We start from the raw sequence: 14,522 nt of genomic DNA, 5'->3' as shown, positions 1-14,522 counted from the left end.
TTGCCTTGCTTCGCAGCGCACATAATCATCTCCTTATTTCGTATTTTCAATTTGGACGCTCGTCTGGACTCTCTGGCCTCCCAGTCACATTAATTATTCAGTGATTGTTGTAATAATTGTGTATCGTGTTTCCTTCATCCATGTAATGCCTTCTGCCCTTCGGGTTTTGTAACAGTAAATAAACAAATAACAATAAATAATAGAGCATGCCTAACCCGCTATGCGCATTGTGTTTCGGCGCGGAAGGGGGCGGGGGGGGGGAGGCAAACGGTACGTTATTACTGCCTTGGCAAATTTCGGAGTTGAATTCAGAAAACTAAATTTTTCGCGACTTTGGGAAAGTGCTTGTAAGTCAGGGCGTAACTTCGGCGATGCTATAGGGTGTTTCACGAAAAATGAGCCAAAGTTTAAAAAAAATTTTTCATCGGACTACATAGTGTTACCAGTGGTGTGAGGACACTCCAACTTATTTTTCTTTTGTAATTAATTAAGTGAAATTAATTAATCCCTTTTTTAATTATGAGGATTAGAGCCAAAATGTCAATGAGAAAGTTATAGCAGGCGATACAACGATACGAAGCCAGTTGATTGCAACTTTGTGCCTCTAACAGATCCTTTTTTCCCGGCTCCAGATAATAACTTTCGGGTTTGCAAAAAACGGACGCTGGACTTGTTGCAGACACGCGAGGAGCGCCGGATCACAGCGCCCTCGAGCGTCCTGTTATCGAACGAAAATTGATGTGATTTGATTTGGGGAAAAAAAAAATGGAGATGTTAGTCCCGAGCCACTCTGGACTGGCTACTCCAGGACGCGTGTCGAACGGAGGCTAGACACAGTTCTCATTGACATTTTGGCTTGACATTGACTCCTCGCGCGTCTATGGCAGTTCTCGCGTCTTTCTTTTCTTTCTTTTTTTTTTTTTTTTTTGCAAACCCCCAAAGTTAGTCCTTGGAGCCGGGAAAAAAAGGATCCTTTAGAGGTACAAAGTTGCAATCAGCGGCTACAACATTCTCATTGACATTTGGGTTCTAATCCTTCTAATTAAAAACTGCCTAATTAATTTCACTTAATTAACTACAAAACAAAACTTGTTCGAGTATCTTCACACCACTCGTAACACTATGCAGTCAGTCTTTTTGGTGTGCGATGAACCATTTAAAAAAAAAAAAACTTTGACTCATTTTTCGTGGAACACCCTGTATACCGTTTTTCAGTTTTACCGTTTACCCATAATTTTCAGAGAAGTACTTTCTGTTGTTGTTGGGGGCACGTCAGATGATACTCCTTGCATGCACTGGACTGAACGCATATTCTACGTAGCTACATGTTCTTTATCGTATTTCCACCCGAATGCGGATGTCGCAACAACGCAAAATGCAACGCGCGAGCTAACACCTACTCTTCCATAACGACTACCACCTCTACATTACATGCAGGTTGCTGGAATTTTACCACGATACCTAGATAGCACAGCTGCTGGTTGGAAAGGGGAAAAAGAGTTGTGGCGGAGACGGGGCAAAAAAGAGAGAAAGATGATCAACGTCCCCGATGTAGAACAGTGCTCTCTGGCGGAAAGAACCTTGACAGCGCCATTCGCGAGCAAACCTTATTGGCAGCGCACCCCGTTGTCGGTGCGATAACCAGATCTGCGACCGAGCTGCAGCGGGCAATAATGGCATGTTTTACTGCCCGATTAGATGTACTTGTGCATTGCCTAGATGAAACGTGCCGCGAGACTGCAGTGCTGTGTTTATAGGAGAATTGTACGGGAGCGACTGGACGTGAAATCGTTCGTCATCTGGAGATGCCCATGCAAATATGTTTCCCCAGCGGTCTTTACTGCGAAGGTGCCTTTGGCTTCATGCATCTTTCCCTCTCGTCCGTTACTTTAAATTATGGAATACTTTTCTGGGTTCGTCTCGCGAGGTTTCGGCGAACGTGCCATATTCGGCAGCCGTTGATACCCTTCGGCTATTGTGAGCGCCGCGCCGCTTTATGTAACATACGGAGTATTTATTTAAAATTCCACAGCATCCTTGGCGTAAATGCGATAAATAATCTCTCCATCGACTATTTAAATTCCGCGCTTCGAGACGTGCCACTATATATGCGAGAATTACAATGAAGAAGTTATTGCTGAGGAATGCCATTGGAGGCTTCCCATTGAGGGTTGCTACTGACGCAAGTGCAGCTCGGTTAATCCTGATGAACCGGTCTTCGTCGATCATGCCGCGATCGCGCACTGCAACAGTATCATTTATACTCCAAAACCCAAACTATCCGCCAATACATCTGGGTTGAGCTGCATTAATTTAGACAGTACTCTGTGGCACTCGTTGCGGTATAAGGCTTTGACATATGAGATCCGGTGCAAACTAGAGTGTAAACGGCCGTGACAGAGCTAAAGTATCGTATAAAAAGCAAATAGAATGTCTACGGTGCACTACATCTAAGCTTCAAAGTTAGTTCGCTGGGGATATTAGGCTGATTACCTCCCGAAAGTCTCCATTCGGCGATTTCTCAATTGCGCCGCTGCACCTCGGTTAATATATCATAGGAAAGAAGTTGCTGTTAGGCAAATGAGCCATTCTGGTCTCAAAATGGAAAACTAACGCGTGTGACTGAACTAATCATTTCATACCGGGCGATACCTGATAATAGTGTGTTTTAGTATATCGTACGCTATCGCCTATTCCTTAGTTACGCAAAGGCGATAGCGTACGGTGCACTAAAACTGTATTAGAGGGTGTTTTTAGTCCGTTGATAACGTGGCCTTCGAAGTAGCGTATTTGTATCGCGTCCACTCAACGGATAAGGTTCTGAAATACGCACGCCGCCATTGGTTCCGGCAGGTACGGAAACTTCACGGTATCGCTCCCCTGCAGCACCCGATATCGTGTGGCGAAGATAGGGTAGCATTGATGTTGGAGAAAGCGTAAAAACGCAATGAACAAATTCTGGGAGTTCATTTCAGATGGTATTCGCACTACTAAGTACTAACTAACTCGTTTAGTAGTCTGAATTTAAACGACTACTACTAAAGACGTACCTGCACAACCGCTACACGTCACGCTTGATATATCATTACTGCAAATGCGGATAGTGACGTCTTCGTCGTCTTTATTTTATTTTTTAAACTCTTGAGTGGTATGTGTTGCAAGATTCGGAAGCTGCATAATATTCCCTTGTTGTAATTTTTTTTACGAGCAGTTACTTTGTACAAAATATAATGAAATCAGCACAAAGTAAGCGTTTACTTCGCCCTGGTTTCGCCTTACTTTTCGCAATTCGTTCGATTAATGTATTTCACAATGTTCCTGTACGCATTCACGCATCGTAAGCGACTCCAGTACGTCGCATCCACGCGGGGGAAGAGAAAAAAATTGAAAGGACCCAGCAGTTCCATCCAATGTAGACCTTGTCCAGGCACATCGAACATTTCCCATGCAGAAGAGTACAGTTGCTCGCCGCGTGACGTGCTACAGCTAACAGATTCATAACAACTTACAACACATCTAACAATCACGATTGGGGACCGAAGCTCGTAACGGGGTGTGTCACACATACCGGTGTCGTAACGGTTTCCGCTGCCGCATCAACGAAATTCCGTCTTTACGCATCAGTGGGAACATACGCGGTTACGATCGGGTTCGAGGCTGACGTACAACTACAATTACTGAGATCGATATTAAGGTCGGAAAAAAAGTCACGCGCCCGCATGAATATGTATTGGAGGGAAATTTCGTCCGACGATTACCGGGGCATACATGGTTGCGATGAATGCGCGAGCTGAGTGTGTTGTGAGATACGTTATTATCATGGTTGTCTCATTGATGATTTTCGATATTGAGCACTCAGTTTCGGTAGAAATTGATGCTATCCGTTGTGGCAAGAAATCTCATTGCGGTGCTTTGGAAGGAAGGTCTATGTAAGTCGCACATTTAATCTGCTTAATTTAAAGAACGATCTGCAAAACAAAGGCGCTATCGTTTCGGTCAATGTCATATCACCGGTGTTTTACCGCTTATCATCCCCAGTGCGGCGTGGTACCGTTGCCTTAGACAAAGGAGCAGTCGTCCCTAAATATATCTCCTTGTTGGCATTGTTTCTGTCTGAGCCATCTTACGTCAGTTGAAGCCATATTTCACGCTTTCTTTAATAACTTCATGTTATAGTTGTTTACTAACTCCATGTTTGGCAAGCACCGACTTTTGTTGGGATCTGGTTCCACACGGTGTGTTGGAAACCGTACGGCATAAAAGAGTTCCTGATAAATACGAAAAAAAGAAGAAGAAGAAAGTATGTAGCCTTCTGTACTCGCCACAATCGAAATTCCGAGATAAAATTCGAATAACTTACGCTCGTGTTCAACTTAAGAAGTAAAAGAAATCCAGACCGTCATCTACATACGCCTTTGGAGATAAGGAGACAAAATAGCTAGCCAGGAGAGATACTGCGGCGCGCCATGGGGAGGGCTCGCGTAGTGTCATGCGGCCAGCCCTAACAGCCAATACGGAAGCAGAGTGAGTGTGATGGATCACATTATCTGACATACGTGCTGATATAATCTTTTAATTCATTCAGTGCTTCCACACGTCAAGCGTCCTGGAACAGCTGGTCGCACCAGTGCGACCTACGTTTCCATTTTTTTCTTTCTATTTCTATTTCTATTCTATTCTATTCTATTCTACATTATCTGACGGAGGAGGGAGAGTGACATCTCTGTGCCCAGCCATCCTATCTGCCTCGCAGTAATATTGTGAGAGCTGACGGACTAAATTTCTTTTCCTTCTGATGTTGAACACGACTATAATACTTATCGACAGGGGTTGGTAACATGTCCGTTTTCTTATCCTAAGGTCGCGGGTTCGCACCCGGCCAAGGACGCCATAGTACCTTGCTAACATCGTATATGTTGCTTAGAAGTTAGACATGCTCCTTGGCTTGGGGCGTGCTATGTGGTGAAGTTCATTTTTAAGAGTGCAGTTCTGGTTGTCGCGACTCCGTACACTCCTGTAGGATGACGTTACGCATGTACTCGTCGAGTTCGGGAGTTTTTTGTTGTTGTGTTCTTCTTAATTTCTCCTCTTCCTTTCTTTGTTTTCTTTTTCTTACACTGAAACAACAACTTTATTTAATGATGATGGTTGGGGGTGTTTCATCGCCAGGGGCGATTCCCTACCCCATTGCAAGTGGTGGTGTCCACTCAAACTGAAACCTCAGATGGGAAATACAATGATTAATCCTCAAACCGACCGCTGTGGCGCTGGTTATGATCATGGCTGTCTCGAGGCGTACAGCCAGAATTTATTAGCATGATCCTATAGCTCTCCTGCAGGTTTCACACTTCGCCGCAAATTCCACGTTGTGGTCGGTGTTCCGTGCTGCCACAGAGCAAAGAAAGCGTCCATCATGATGCGCTTTGTCATTTCTGAAATCCAGCATAAGCGTAGGGACAAGCTCCGCTTGTATCGAAGGGGAGGTTCCAGCAGGCGACCGAGAACAGGTTTGGGCGGGGGGGGGGGGGGGGGGAATGTTTCGCAGCGACAGTGAAAGTGATGTCTTTGCTTTTTCCCTCGCGGGTATTAGTTCCGGACTCGTTATTACGCCGAGCAAAAACAACTTCCCGCGACGTCTCTCTTTTTTTGTGTGTGTGTGTGTGAGTGTGTTGTGCCTGTGGGCATCTCGTTACTTGCGTGCGGTAATCGGACAATGACACGGGAACACGCCAAGGGACTGTAGTCAAAAGGAAAGAGAAAAGGGCTTTTTTTTTTTTTTTGCGTGCGCTCTTGCCTTTCACTGTCTGTCTGCGTGACCGAAATTCGTTTAGGAGCATATTAGATACTACCTTCGGAGACCAACTGGCATCTATTGAATGAAACCCGACAAAAGAGACGAGTATAAGAGAGTTAATTTTAGGGAGGATGGAAGTACTACATGGCGCTCCATGCACTTCTTGCAGTCGATGTTCTTCTGCGTCTGTCTCTTTTTAGTTACGATATCCTTCGAATTACTGAGCCTTGCCACTCCAGTGGCGTAGCCAGGGGGAGAGGGAAGTCTCTTTGGTTGAACCCCCTCCCAAAGGAAGCCCAGATTATTTGATTTCAAGAGAAGGCATCCCAGGACAGAAAGAGATTGGATGCGTCTTTGGGTATTCTGTCAAACCCATTTAAACGCGGCAGCATTAAGGCCGCCGTTGGCGGTAAATTTTGACGTCCTGCAAGCACTGTGTGGCGCTCACGCGATGTCACGTGGTCCCATAAAGCTACGGACAGAATTAAACGATGGCTGGAAGTGTAGAGCTATCGCTTCTTAAAAAGCATCAATATTTGCAAATTTATCTCTTCGATACCCTGACCCCTCAGTACCACTACGTAACCATTTTCGTCACAATTGCGCTCATTGTTTTTTAGAAAATTAAACGTGAAAATTGCGGTCGACACTGTGTCCAAGTCGCCACCAACTGCGCATTGCTCGTCAGGTACGGCGGCAAAACTACGCTGCATGCTCATAACACTGTGTCTAAAATTAAACGGAGCCCCGGCTACGTTTCGGCTACGTAGTCATCGTGACCAGCAAGCCAGCCGGGAACATAGATCATTGTTGCTTGACAAATTGGATATTATCTCTCGCCCCGAGCCGTTTTACCGCAAGTTTACTAGCAAATATCTAGCGTCCCCTGTCGCACGTATAACTTGTTGTGCCGGGTTTAGAAGCTGTTAACTATGCAGCCAACATAACCTGCCTCTTGGCTGGATTACGGTACTTTTAAATAAAGAGTATTCTGCTTGCGCTGCTCATTTGGTTGAAACTCGGTGTCATTTCCTTGCGATGAAAATATACTTTTGGTGAGAATGCCGTTTATGCCAGGTTTACTTGGCCACCATTAGGGTGTCACAAATAAATAAATAAATTCTGTACCCGTATACACTAATGCCATATATGGGTTGAAAGTTAAAAAAATAAGTAGATAGTGCTGAGTAATTTACCGCGGGCGTGCAAATAATTACGCGGGCTAGCGACGACAGGTCATAGCAACCTTGAGCTATACCAGGATCGAGCGTTTGTTGCTTGCTCATTGCGCTTATGTTACTGTTCGGTGAATTTCGTGAGAGCGGCAGTCAGTTGAGGCACACCAGTTTTTCCGCGTAAATGTTTCCTAGATAATAGTTGTAGTGGACGAGGCAGCTAACAACTGGCTGCTCGTTTACTACCTACGGCAACGAGGCCGCGGCAACTGTCAGTGAGGCAGTTGTTCAACCGCCATCATTCAATTGGGGTAATACGTCGGTCGTAGCCCCTTCCCACTGCAACTTCCCTGGTTAAACGTGCATGCATGGGGTGTGCGCCCATGTTTCTATTACATTATCGGTGGTTTCGAATTTTCAGCCGACCCCAATGCGAAAAGATCAGAATGCATCATTCAAAGAAAACTGCGCCGTATAGTCACTCACAGTGCTCGCCTCAAGCGCCACCCCACGTGACATCTCACTGTGGGACTCCGAAAAGCGTGTGCACTGCATTTGCACGAGTGAGGGTGCCACATGAGTCGAGAACGAGGATCATCGTGCATTTTTTGTTTATTTGTTTACAAATTCATTCAGAAATCAAAGCGATTCGCAATGAACTGAATTGATGTTCTTGGCGACATTAGTCTTCAGTTGATTCCTGTGATGTACACAATATTGTCGCTTCCGTACTGCTGTAAAATAATTGCGCCAGTATGTCAGTTTCTGTGTACACTTGCCGTACGCAGCGATCCGCCAATGAGGCATCTGAGTATTCATCATGCGAGTCCTGTAACCGTGTAACTCATCTTTTCAGGGGCGGACCCCATCGGCTGTGTGTGCTTCCCGCTTAGCGTACGCCACGACGCTCAACGGCGGCTGGCGTCAACAACAAACGTTTGTTAAACGTCACAGTCCATGGGCCATCGATTCTTAGGCAAGTCATAATCTTTTTTTTTTTTTTTTTTGTGATGATACAAATAAGAGTTTTTACGGCGCGAATGCGACTAGGGTGCGACTATATAGTGCGCTAAACGACATGAAGAGACTTCTGGGAAATCCAAATTCCCGGTGGAGGATGGCTCACAAGGAAGACTCTTATCTGAGATATATCAAATTCCCTTGCGTTAAACCTGACGTCACTTGCATCTATTGTTCACGCTAGTTGGGAGGCTACCTGCTTCTGATGTCATACCTAGTTCCCCTCGCGCCGGCAGCGGTAGGGTCGCAACGGTCGCCTTTTTGCTCGGTTCATACTCCGCATGGCGAATGTGTTAGCGCCCAGGAATGCATTAGAGGTGCTCAGTGGATTTGAGGATCGCTTCGTGGTTGGTATTCCCTCTAAACTGAAACTGGTTCTAAACTAGTAGGTACATGCTCACCCCAGTGAAAATTGGGGCTGGCAAAACGAAAACATCAGAAGAGAAAAGGATACGCACTAGTTGGCAACTACAGAAATTTTTGACGGACCCGAGACGATACGTGCGGTATAGCATGCACCCAGGAGGACACCCCCCCGCAGGGTATAAACACGACTGATTGGGGAGATAATTGAGAAACGTGGAGAACGTTGCATATGCCATCCGTCTGTGAACTTGTTTCCGAGGAAGATAGGATTCCGTGATACACATCTGGCATGTGGATAGACGTAGATCTCTGGCTCATCACGTTCGCTGCATTATTTCCTTGTAAGTGGGCTTATCGCGAAAACTATGGGGTTTGGTGGTTTCCCTCTGTAGGTATCTCTGTCTCTGTGTCTGCCTCTGTGTGTGGATGGGGGTGGGGTAACGACATACTTGTGTGGGTCCATCAAAATTTCCGCAGTAGCTCCTGTCCTGTTCCCTCCTACAGTTCTTGTTTTGTAAGCCCCAAGTTTTAGAGTTAGACTTTGTAGGTTTTAGAGTTCAATGGGATAAAGCGGGGAAGTTGGTAGTAGTCCATATCATAACTGCAGGAAACTTACTGCAAGTGCGTGTGTCTCTGTTTGTTCCAGTTGTCCCATCTCTGTGCTGCAATTATGATATGAACAGTTTTATAGAAAATTTTCCGTAGTGTCTTTTTGCATAATGGGCTGCCAATTGGAGCAGGAACATTCACTCTATGCATGCTGCACATGTATCGGTGAAGCATTTGCATGTGGCGCAGGACGAAAGTCGACTCTTTCTTTTTGTTACTACGCTTATTAGAAAGGCCAGTCATTTAAGGTATCTGGCGGCAGTGGCTCTACAAAAAGTTCATGCCCGGCCTGACGTACCAGCAAAATGGCCGAGCTGCTTACAGTGGACCGTCCGTTCGTTGGTCGTAGACAACAGATATAGGCAAACGAGCCGAGGCGAGCTCTATCAGCAATTTCTTGGTGGTATAGCCAAGGTCGCGATGAAGACTGGGAGGTAGTGGGTTCAAATCCTACCACCGGCTGTGTTGTCTGAGGTGTTCCCTGTGTTTTCCGCAGACTTTCCAGACGAATGTCGACACGTTCCCCCTAAAGCCGGCCCTGGACACATACTAACGCCCTTTCTCCCACTCATTTCTGCTGCCCTCTCTCCATCTGTCCACGTCTCTACGCCGCTCATAGCCTCAGTTGCTTCGCGGCGCTAACACGAAATCAAACAGAAAAAAGTAAAACGGATGCGCGGAAGCGCGACGTCCTGTTTTCACCCGTTGCTACGTACGCAAGTTACGAAAACGTCGTGCCGCCGCTGCAACAATGCGATGTCCGCCAACAATGCAACAACAATGTCCGCCACAAGATCAAGCACGTGAGCTACCACAATTTGTCTGTGCGCAGGGGAGAGGGTAAACCACTGACAAGGCAGCAACGGGAGGGTATTCGTAGACCGACGTGGGTCCACGGTAGAAACCACGTTCGCTTTACCTCGAAGTGTTGCCCCCTTATTTGGGACAGGGAACAATCAGGTCGCTCCACGGGAAATAGGGAAAACTGGGCAGCTTGCATAGCGTATTCAAGCACTACAGAGCCTACGCAATCACCCGAGTGAATGACTATACGCAGAGAGAACTCGAGCAAGTGCAATCCGTGACCGAAACAAAAGATACGTTGAAGCTGCAGAACTGCTCTTCTGAGGACAGACCTCTCTTTTACCCGTCAAGATGCTTCTTTCACTGGCGTTCGTCATCGACGAGTGTGTGCTACTTTGTAACGCTCATTCAGTGCTCATTCACGCTCTTCTGATGCCAGCCAAAAAGAAGGCGCTATATTACGCAGATTGCGCGGTACATGGTGTGGGCGGTTGTCGTCACTTGTACGTGAATATGTGTCTTCTGCACACCGTATTTTGTGTGGTTGTATTTGGCGTGGTTCGAAAACGCGTTGCTAGAACATCCAAACTTGACGCATTCTGTCAACAGAACCAAGTTTTCCGTAATATCATTGCGCGTGTCACGCTTCCGTTTTGACTCGTGGGGGGACTCGAGGTGACTCGGAGGGGACCTTATTTTGCGTTTTACTTCTTGGACACGACGAAAAGTTTGGAATTATTCATTCTCGTATACGCAATTTAAGAAATCTTTATGATTGCCTCAGGAGATCCGAATGGTGATACAACTGGGAAATAAAACAAACGGCGCATTGGAATATGGCAGTCGTCGAAAAAGCCAGACAGCGACAGGATTTGAACCACGCATCTCTCAATTGCCGGTCAACGTGCGTTATGTTGAGCTGAATCCCAGTCAATTTGCACGTCCAAAGCTATGTTATGTCCTGCGTATTTCTTTCCGTGTCCTTTTCTAGTTTAGGCACAATCAAATTCCCGTTATCGTGGATTTCGTACAGTTTCGTAAATAGCGAGCTATCGCCTGTGCGTAAAGCGTGACCACCGAAAATCGCACCTGACCGAGGTTGCTTTGGTTTTTTTACCGCTAAAGTTAAGCCGTAAAATGAGACTTCCTACGAAGTCTGGCCGGCAGCAAGCATACGGAAAAACTGCACTGGAGTGACCTGTCGTTCGAAGAAGCACAACGCAGAAACAACAGTGAAGTTGTGTCTCGACATCCTGTATACTATATATTGATTCGTACCGTTTTAGAACGCGCGTCAACATTTCAGATATGTGTCGTTTCTAACTTTCAACACATTAGGCAAAACACCGTATATGTACTACTACTACTTTCACCGCCCTCGAGCGCGCACGTCAGTCGTTCCCCACAGCGACGACGACGTCGTTTTTCCTGCTATACTTAGCGGGTGCGGAAAGCAATCCCGGCAGTTCTCGTGCCAAGAACAAAAAGGGCCTGCCACGTGACTATTGACGTCACACACTCGGTTCGTGACCGGAGATCCCAAATGCGTGCCCGTGGTCATAAGCAGTGCTGCATGCTAAGCCTGTGCGATGATGACGTACGTCTGTGCTGGACAATGCATTTGGTTTGTGGCCACATCGATCAGATAGCTAATATCCCTGACACACGGACAGGCTCCAACTCCTTATTGAAAGGAGTTTGGGCCTTAGACACGCGGCACTCTCTCACCGTACGCCGCCGGAAACGTGACATTGGCTGTTCAGGCAAGAAATGGCAGGGCGATACAAGAATTATTTTAGCAGTGTGTTCTTCTCTTGAAAGGCCCTTAGGATGCCCGTGTGTCAGGGGTATTAGAGAGACCTTGCGCAGGTCTTTGTCTTGACGTGTGGCACGAGGAAGGAACTGACGATTACGTTAGTTGTCCGCTGTTGGCACAGAATCGCGCGTACTTTATGCTTCAGGTTATTGCACAAACATCACTGGAGGATGTCAGAGATCACGTGAGAATTCTCGCTGTATCACCGTGGTTAACCCTTGTGAGCAACCTGTTGTAGTGTTGTCGTCTAGAACGCTTAGTGGCTGGTGATAAATGTTGAAGTCCATTTCCGCTGTCTCGCCCGTAGCGCTTCAAAGCCAAAACTGCATGCCGCTAGTGCGGAACTCTCGGATCATTTAGGCGGCGCATGTGGTCATGCAAGTTATTACCGTGAACGACGCTGAAGACAAAAAGAAGGCCCCACATTCCAGTTTCCGTGTTTCGATGTTTGTACACTCTTCTCATGCCCATAATGCTTTTGCTCGTCATAAAGGGTACTTCTGAAGGTGTTCGATGTGTTGTCGATGCGGGACAATGCAGTCAGTAGGTAGCCAACATTCAGCCTGAAATAGTTTTTAATTATTTCTATTTTATGTACCACAAACCTATATGTTGTAAGAAGAGTATCGAAAGGGCAACACATTCTTCTCAACCGACGCCGACAGTATGCAATCACGGTAGTACCGGTCCATCACGTCGCAACGAGATATCCCGCGACCCCAGCAGGATAGCGCTATGTGCTCGGTTGTATGTGAGAACGGCAGGCGGAAAAACAGCGCCAGATTTTGAGGGCTATTTTCTAGCGCTATAAAGCGAAGCGCTGTGTGTGGGAACTGGCCGTAATTGTGTACCTTGAGTCGACTTATATGAAGTGGGAAGGGGTCCCTTACCTGCAGAAGCAAGGTGTGTGTACAGGGTCATCTATTGCGCCCCTCCTGAGTGATATTGTTCTGGGGGCGGTTGATTGTAGGATGGCTATGCGCTTGGCCGGTTTTAGCGTACTGAGAGTGTTTCGGTATGTGGACGATTTCTTTGTGGTACTTCCTGGTTTATGTGAGAACGTAGAGGGAGACGTTGTAGACATGGTTTCCCGGGTAAAGGACTGTTTTGGTGGTTCGGAAATCACTCATGAAGTTCCGGACAATCATAAGATCAGGTTTTTGGACCTAAGCATAGAGTTTCATCCGGACCGCACATGTTGGGGGTATAGTCCTCGGAGTAAAAAGGCGCTGTTGCAGTATGATTCAGCGCAGTCAAAGATTGTAAAACGGGGGATCGCCAAGTTGTGCTGGCTTAGCGCGTTGAATAAGTCATGTGTGCATTGCGTTCATAGTTAGTTTCAACAATTAGGTGTTTAGGTTAAGGGATGCAGGGTTCCCCTGTGGTGTTCTCTCATCTGTTGCAGATACGATTTTTAGTGGCTTGTATGGGAAGAGAGTCGCGGTTGAACGGGCGGGAACACGTCCTGTGGTTATTCCGTATAGTATTCATACTGTGTCACACAGGCTTAAAAGGGTGTTTTCTAAGACGGGTGTCAGTGTACTATTTTCGGCCCCGAAAAAGTTACTGAAAGTGGCGGGGCTTCGACCTCGTTCTAAAGGTAGCACCTTGGAGTGTGAGGTCAGACATAGGCGGCAGTTCATATCGTGTGTATCTGGTGTCGTTTATAAGATTCTCTTATCGTGCGGTAGGTGCTGTGTAGGGCAAACCAGTCGGTGTGTCAATCATACGTTGAGGGAACACAGTAATAATGTTAAGAATAAGAGGGAGGTACCCAAGCAGCAAAATGTACTGAAAGTCGGGTGCAATAGGGGTGGACGGGTAGGTGGAAGGCCTTGAACAGACTCGTGAAACTAAGGAACATCGATAAGACACATACCGTCCACCCCTATCGACCCCTATCCACCCACTCGACTTTCAGTACGTTGTGCTGCTTGGGTATGGCTGGCCCAACTTTGTAACACGTGTGGATGTCAAGCGGGTTTTTCGGAGACTGAATGTATTGGGAAACACAATAACACATTAACCAGGGAGATAATGGAGGCTGCTGAGATAAGCAGAATGGGGGAACGGTGTGTTGCCACGCCGTCTATCGGTTTGTCCATCAAGGAACTTGTCTTTTTGGGGGTGGTTTCGCCTGATTCATAGTGGGCGTTGCGAAGAGCAGTGCTTCGGATCCTTGTTTGTGTGTCTGTGTAGTAAAGACGTGTTGGAAGTGCGCCTTGTGTTCTGTCTAACTTCAGCTGTGTCTTTGTTTTTCGGCGCGTTGCAGTGGCTAAAAAAGAAGATTGACTAGAGCAGCCATCCTCGCGCGAAATCCCAGACGTAGAAAGCCAGACAGAGAGACAAACAAATGAAGAGGTCAAGACCACTAAAAAGGGGAACGAGGAAGATACAAATTGACAAAGAGCAGTGTGAGCTCTATAGAGTACTAGTCAGGTCGAAAAACGTTAGAAATATCCTGTTGGATCTCCTCCTAAAAGGGTTGTGACAGTTTGATAGGTGCGGTTCCTTGCATCATGCCCGCATCGTATACTGTACACCAGACTTTTGAGGAAACATGAAATATTGTTCTAGGTGTCGTACTTGGCGTGATATCACACATGCGCGTCACGCTCTGATATTAGAGGCGCGAGACGTACGGCTGTCCCCATTGGTAGCCGTAAGCACGTGACCTCCCCGCGCTGCCTGAGTGGCGGAGACCCCAGCTGTGATGTCAGAGCCGGATGAGTTTCGATATTCGCGGTGCCCTTTGCTGTAAAACTTGGAATCCAGGTTCACATCGATGCAAGCAAAGGGTATCTGTGATAAAGGGTATTTTACGGCTGTCTGGGATAACTTGAAACGAGGTGTCCTACCCCTTTAGTTGTTATTAACGTCCGTACCAAAATGGGTACCAACGTAGAGACCTTTGTTGACTTTTGTGCTGTAGCTTTCT

General features: G+C 46.6%; 1 protein-coding gene across 3 annotated transcripts in view; it reads left to right on the top strand.

Annotated features, from left to right (window-relative positions):
• LOC135385477 (ubiquitin carboxyl-terminal hydrolase 2-like) overlaps window positions 1–14,522 on the top strand; it is a 113,987-nt gene that overhangs the window by 28,140 nt on the left and 71,325 nt on the right. For 2 of the 3 annotated variants that reach the window (XM_064614812.1, XM_064614813.1), the window contains exon 2: window positions 7,826–7,945. The exons of the other annotated variant lie outside the window; for it this stretch is intronic. The gene's annotated coding sequence lies outside the window, so the exon portion shown is untranslated. The remainder of the gene's footprint in view (window positions 1–7,825; window positions 7,946–14,522) is intronic. 3 annotated transcript variants of the gene reach the window in all.

This window comes from Ornithodoros turicata, chromosome 2, assembly GCF_037126465.1.
Source record: "Ornithodoros turicata isolate Travis chromosome 2, ASM3712646v1, whole genome shotgun sequence".
In the NCBI taxonomy this organism is placed as follows: domain Eukaryota; kingdom Metazoa; phylum Arthropoda; class Arachnida; order Ixodida; family Argasidae; genus Ornithodoros; species Ornithodoros turicata.
Note: the sequence above shows the minus strand (reverse complement) of the source record. Positions and strands in the feature narration are given on the sequence as shown.